We start from the raw sequence: 7,067 nt of genomic DNA, 5'->3' as shown, positions 1-7,067 counted from the left end.
GAGAGAGAGAGAGAGAGAGAGAGAGAGAGTACTGATGAGATGGTGAGACTCATGATATTTGTTATTGTCTGAGGCCAAACTGTTTCTTTAGACATAAATGGCCTGCCCAGATCAAGGTGTTAAGAGTTTTAGGCCGTTTCATCATTCCTCCCTGCTGACTGTCCCATTTTCTTTTACCTCTCACAGTAGTCTGCCATAGTCATTACACAACACACATGTAACAGGCAAAGACCCCCTCCATATTGAGTTTTCTTTCCAACAACCCGTGTGCAGCGGGTGGTGAAACAATGGATTTTCTTTCAAAGGATAGGGAGACAAGATACTGAGATGTTGACAACTGTTAACTTTTCATGGCAACCTCCCATTCTCTTTCTATTTTCAAATTAACCTTACAATGTGCTGCTATGCTTTATCAATTCCATTTTCTGTTACTCATTGTTGTACTTACTAACTTACATTACTTACACTGAAAAGAAACTTGGAAAAAAATCAAGTACAGCTACAACCTCCCTTAAGCCTCATTCTGTATGGCAAAGGCATCTGTCAGAGGTTGAAAATAGAGTATCCCCTTTTTTTCAGTTTAAAAATAAGGCAGCCTATTCTGCATGTTTTAAAGCTAATTAATATAAAGGGGTTATCTTCACATCCTTATTCTTTTCATTCGCACACTGCTAAACAAAACATCAGCGTATCACGACTAATCTCCTCCAGCTAAACACTTAATGAAATCAGAGGGATATGGAAATTTGTATGTGCTTTAAATACAAAGAATACATAATGTTTAAGAAAAAATTCAGGGTCTGAAAACTTGTTCGCTATGTGCATAAGCACTAGACTGTATTTCAAACTTAAGGTGCTCACCAAGTAATAAAAAATTGTATGAAACTGCACTCCTGAAAAAGAATTCTGAGTGCCAAACCCGCAGCAGCTTCACACATTTTAAATGTATATATATATATATACATCATGCTTTCATAATACTCAAAGACCTGTTTCAAAAGAAGTTTGAATAAAAATAATATAGTTAATAACAAACAATGCAACAAGCAACACTCATTCAGGTTAAACATAATTTAAAGACGAAAAGGAGGAGGAGGAGGGAGAGAGAGGGAGGGAGAGAGAGAGAGAGGAGGAGGAGGAGGAGGTGGAGGAGGAGGAAGAGGAGGAGGAAGAGGAGGAGGAGGAGGAGAAGAAGAAGAAGAAAATTGCATTTAGTAGAGCCCATATCCACACTCTACAGCATGTTCTATTTTCTTACCCTAGCAGACCCTAGAACACCCAAAACATTCCACAACATAGCATAGAGTAAATCTATCACCATTAAAACAGGTCCATACACTTCAAAAGGCCAAGATGTTGAAACTATGAACAACATTTCAAACTCAAATATTCGCCAGGGGTAATGGAAATTGGGAAAAACTGACGAAAAATATCAATAAAAGAGGTAGGCCACCGTAGGCTGTCCTAGAGGAACATGTAGGCTATGAATAGTACTGGTTTTCATAAAAATAATTTGCACAACTTACTCTTTTCCTTTCTTTAAAGGCATGCGGACTCTTCTGCAACTATACTCATTATCTATAAAACATCCCTCTGAAATAAAAATCACAGCCGGATCCATAGGCCTAACATTCACCCTTTCAAGATCAGTTTTGTACCACCTGGCACCTCACACGGTGTTTCATGCACTAAGCGCTTCAGACAGTTTTTAAAAAACTCCTTTACCAGTCTTATACATTTGTTTTAGCTGTTATCTTATTTCAAGATAAGGCTTAGATAATGGGAGAAATTCCATAATTCATCATATTCCGGTGGCCTTGTCTATCATAAAACTAAAGGGTATCAGGAGGCGGAGGTAAATAAGAAAGACCATTTTGAAAAAAAACAACAACCCAACTTTCTTCAAGCAAATTAATCATATCATGGAATATTAAAAAGCCTACTGTGGGTGCAAATCTTTATTTAACCACATGATGCCTTCAGCCATCTAACCTCCCTAAAAAGTTATTTAAAATTCATTTTTGGAATATTTTGGAAAGAAAAACATACAGGATGAAAATGGCTCCTTTACAATAATAAATGCAAGCTCAAGAGTACAGTCAAACCTGTGTAAAACAGCCACCCATTGTCAAGGAAAAAAGTGGCGGTATAACACAGGAGGCCGTCTTAGGCAGGACTGATCAAAATTAAGAAAGCAAATCATTCTCTTCTGAGGTTCAAACTGGGGCTGATTTAACTAAGGCTTAGGACTGGCGTGAGGAGAATTCAAAAGGGTTTTTGTTTTCTTTTGAAAAAGGGGGGTGGGTGATGTAAGAAAGGTTGGGTTTTTTTTCGTCTTGTTGGTTTGTTTTTTGGATAGCTTTCTTTTTGTTGCAGATTTTGTGCAAGGGTAAAACAAACGAAATAACTATGAAGACCGAGTGCCATGGTATGACAAAGACAAGGGTAGCCACCACTCAGAAAACGAGTGACTCTTCTGTCGCAAGTTCACGTCAACGTCCATTGTTACTTTGTTACAGATTAGGCAAACAAATCAGTGACCAGTCACCCCACACACAATTTGTACATGAGTTGTGGGCGGAGCTTATATAGGTTATAATGGATCACGCTTCCCTCACCAGCAGTTGTTAAGCCTACCCATTGGTCACCTTGAGTAAACATTCATTGGAGGGACTAACAATAACAACAGGTGAATGAATTATGATGGTCCATCCACAGCGTGAGGGACTGTTAAAACATTTTTGAAAGTGTCAGGCAATGAGTGACCACGCCTGGAAAATTTGAACGTAGGTTGATAAAATAAGGTGAGTGCGGCTGCGTTGGACAGGTGACCGTTTTACACAGTTAAACTATATATAGAAAAAACGCAATGGTGGGAAATGGAAAGCGGCCCTTTGTAGATTAATTGTGGCTGTATTATCTTGTTCTTGTTCTTGTTTCAGGAAGCAACATCCCTGCACTCCGGACATGTCCATTGATACTCCGTTGCTCTCTCCAAAATGTTGCCGAGGGTCCCTCTACTGATTGTGCCAGTGCACATCTGGTTGAACGTTCTTCTGTTCTTTCTTGCAAGGATGCCAGATTTTCCGCTTCCTTTTTTTATTCCCAAAAGCATCATCCTCTCCACGGCAGTACTGGCCTCTGCCTCCCTATCATCCTCCTCAATCAGTTGGCGAGAAAGACATTTCAGGATCTCGACCCTATCTGGTTGAACCGTATTGTCAACTAAGGTGGCCTCACCAGCCAATCTGTCGGCTTTTTCATTTCCCCTAACACCTGCATGGCCAGGGCAGAAAACCCATGTGAGCGATCGTATAGGCGCTGGTTCGACAGCCTGAATCCATTCCGTTCTCAGGAAACCTTTTTCGATCCTTCTGAGGGTACACATGGAATCAGTGATAAGAACAGCATGGGTTGTGTGGGGGCGATCTTGGGTCATCCAGTCAAGTGCTTTTGTGATGGCTTCAATTTCCATTCGCATACTTGATGTAGTCCTGCTGCAGGCTCCAGATGCACTGTGTATGATTTTATTGTTGGCGAATGCAACAAATCCCCATCCACTTCTCTGGCTATCTCTTTTCACTGAACCATCTGTATAAATTATAGGATCCCCTGCTTTTGAGTTTGTGTCAGGCTATACAGGTTGCCATCATGGCAGGTTTGACTGTATTCTTTTTTCCAGTATTTAACCTGCTTATCATTGGAAGAACTTTTGGAAAATAGGGTACAACAACTTCTTTGGGAAGTACTTCTGTAACGAGCACCCACCCTAACAAACAATAAAGAAGACACCTAACCCTAACTCTACCCAAAACCCTATCCCAACCCCAAACCTAAGTTACCCTACCCACACCAACAAACCCTACCCTACCCCTGCCCCTCTGTTCTACTCCGTCTAAAAGCGGTCGCTCGTTACAGAAGTCCCCCCTCCCCCCCCTCTTTGAAACTCTCCACAGGTCCTTGTCTTGAGTCTTGATTCAAGACCAACTTTCACAACAACAATCTAAAAAAAATCTAGATTCTAGATTAAGCCTAGATTCTAGATCTTGAAATCAGAACTCGGTAGGCGAGCCGGCAATTGTTTACTTTCTCGCGTTTAATTCTGGCCGCGCTAAGATCTAGATCTAGACGAAACTCTACGCATCCCCAACTGGATATATTCAAAACTTTGCCCTGGAGTTAAGAATACACGTAAACCACAGTAATTTAGGCATTTGAGGTAAATCTAGATCTAGTAACATACTGGCTTTAGGCCTTCCGTACTGATTTTGATGGCCATTGCCATTGAGTTATTGAGTTGAGTAAGAATAATATTAGTTCAGAGTCCAGACTCTAATTGAAGAGAACTGCAGAGAGGTTGAAACCATTATTCACTGATGGTTCTGTTCAGCGTGGGATCAAATCAGGCTGGGCTTACACGGCTTCTTGCCAAGGAGTAACAGTCCAGGAGATATCTGGGCCAACGGGCCTCACTACATCAAGCATCCTGTGTGCATGGAGATCAAGGCCATCACTGAGGCTCTGAAATGGCATTGCACCAATGGATACCACGAGGCTACCTTTGTTACAGACTCAATAAGTACTCTGGATAAGACAAGATCTTGACCGGCACCCTTTATGCAGACTGGTTTAAGACAATCCAAGACAGCAAAATCAGACGCTTGCAGTGGATCTTCTGCCCAGGACAAGCAGGTGTCAAGGGAAATAAAAGAGCAGATAAGCTAACAGGCTCCGCAAACATAGAGGGAGTGCGTACCCATGACCCATCCAACTGTAGTAGCCCTTGTCCGAGAAAACCTAGCCAGCAGCCGCAACGAGGATTCCTTCATGAAGGAGGCTGTGATTTCGAAAGGAGTGCAGCTTGGTGAAGGTAGGAAGCGTGACCCTATCAGACGCTACACCAACCAGCTGATGACGGAGACAATCAGCCTGCCCACACTGAACTGAAATGGACCCTCATGAAGAGGGGCGAGGAAGAATGGAGCATCCCGTCTTCCTAAGACCCCAGTTCTAGATTCAAGTAATTCAAGAGTTCAGATGGTCGCTTGTTAAGGAGGTAGATCAATATTCTACTCCCCCGGAATTAAACGTGAGAAAGTTAAACAATTACCGGCGAGGGAAAATTTTTACTTTCCCTCCTGCACACAAAGATGCACTGCTTCAGGTGTCAAACTGCAATACTGTTTGCTGCAGATCACACATAAAGCCACTAAAACTGTTGCAAATCACTTATTTTCAAGAAAATTTCAAATCTAGATTCTAGATATCTAACTGTAAAATACAAATTATTTTCTTTTACCTCAGGGGGGGGGCAGGTGAACCATCCCCATTGGTCCAAAGCATGTCTAGATTTCTATATCGATTACACAATCAGATATTTAAAAAACTATTAATTTGCAACGGAAATGAAGTTGGTACTCGTGTTCAGCGCATCAATATTTAAAAATCTAGTAGAAAATGGACAACTGGTAGCCAGCTAAGATAGGCTAAAAGTGTGAGACGGGAGGGAAAGTTTAAAAAAATACCCTGGAGAGCCTTTTGTACTTATTCTTCTTCATTTATTACTCCTGTTCTATCTCTCAAGTCTACTAATTTTCACACAGCACTACTACACTTCTAACTCAGTGAGTTACACTTACACTAAGACTAAGACTAAGACTGTCTACCACCTCTTCATCTTCTCGTTTTATTAGTGAACTGAACTACTGTGATGTGAACTGTAACAAATCATCACAATCACAAGTTCAAGTGAACGATTAGACTAGATCAACAAAAATGACAAAGAAACAAGGAAACTTACGTACCACTCAATGTTTCATGCACGGTACATCAAAGACATGTAATCAGAAATTCAGAAGTGGGAGTGTTCTCACTTCACCCCCGAGACGTGTCGCGAGTCGCGAAGTTCAGCGGACGACGGGCTGAAAGTTTTCATCTCATCCAACTTTTTAATATACAGTTATGCCCCTTGGTTTATGAAAAAGCAAGCAGAGTTCTAGTTTCGAATAATTATCGAGGGGAGGGGCAAACTTTTCGACAAGAATTTTCATGGATATTAGGAGCCTGAAGAACACGCAGTGTATATAAATGGTCATAGGAAAAGAAAAAGTGATCTCTAAACCATGGTTATAAAATGAAGTCTCAAAATTGTTTTTGGCCTTGAAAATGTTTTCCGGATTATGTGCCAAATTGGTCATCCAAAGAACTTTGAGATTTCACGGCCTATGTACATAATGATTGATATATACATGTATTTAAAAAATAAGTGAAAAATTAAATGATTACAAAACTGTTCTTGATATAAATGTCATAACACCAACCCCAAATACAACAGTAGACGAAGTTATCTTCATCTGCTTCTTTTTTTTCATTAACCACTGATGTTTTGAATGTATCCCCTGGCTACTGCCTGGCTTGTCCTTTTTTTAAACTATATATTCTTTTTTAAAAAGTCTTACACTTACAAATTAAAATCTTGCCATAGCAAAAGATTCGTTTGTTAAAATCGAATAAAATAGGTGTCCAGATGATTAAAGCCTGAGTACATGAAAAGAAAAAAAATTGTCATCAGTTGGTCTCAGCATTAATTTAAAAAGTTCTAGATCTATATGGGGTTTTTCCACTTTAACTTTTATTCCCCCCACCCTTTCCACCAGAAGTCCCATACGCCATGTTGCTATAAACATGACCATAACTACGATGAACCAGCTCCGACATAGTAATTAATATGATTTAGCGTAAGCATAAAAACAAGTAGAAATCTACAATGATCGAACATTTGTACATGTATTAATTACTTTTTCTCACAATATCAAACCGCACTTTTCCAAACATCTGCCCCCCTCATCTGGGCTCCTGACTCTTTCTGCAGCCTTGCTACTGCTACTCCTTGGCTCCTCCTTACTGCTGTCTTTCTGCCACACCCCTGATCTTCTGGTAGGAAAGATCTGCCCCTAGCCTTCTCGGACAAGGGCAAAAAATCTCGGAGGGCCCGTGTGCAAGTTGCGCACGTTAAAGATCCCTTGGTGGTCTAAAATCGGTAAGAGTAGGCTTCGGCCGCCACCCGG

The 7,067-nt window shown here is 40.7% G+C and overlaps 1 protein-coding gene across 2 annotated transcripts in view; it reads right to left on the bottom strand.

The window, feature by feature from the left end:
- LOC101849646 (solute carrier family 45 member 3) overlaps positions 1-5,928 on the bottom strand; it is a 65,704-nt gene extending 59,776 nt beyond the window's left edge. Inside the window, exon 1 of one of the 2 annotated variants that reach the window (XM_013088012.2) lies at positions 5,801-5,928. The gene's annotated coding sequence lies outside the window, so the exon portion shown is untranslated. The remainder of the gene's footprint in view (positions 1-5,800) is intronic. The other variant, XM_005108235.3, reaches the window with a different exon arrangement.
- Between the last annotated feature and the right edge of the window lie 1,139 nt (positions 5,929-7,067).

This window comes from Aplysia californica, unplaced genomic scaffold, assembly GCF_000002075.1.
Source record: "Aplysia californica isolate F4 #8 unplaced genomic scaffold, AplCal3.0 scaffold00670, whole genome shotgun sequence".
NCBI classification, from domain to species: Eukaryota; Metazoa; Mollusca; class Gastropoda; order Aplysiida; family Aplysiidae; genus Aplysia; species Aplysia californica.
The sequence above is the reverse complement of the archived record's forward strand: the minus strand, read 5'-3'. Positions and strand labels throughout refer to the sequence as shown.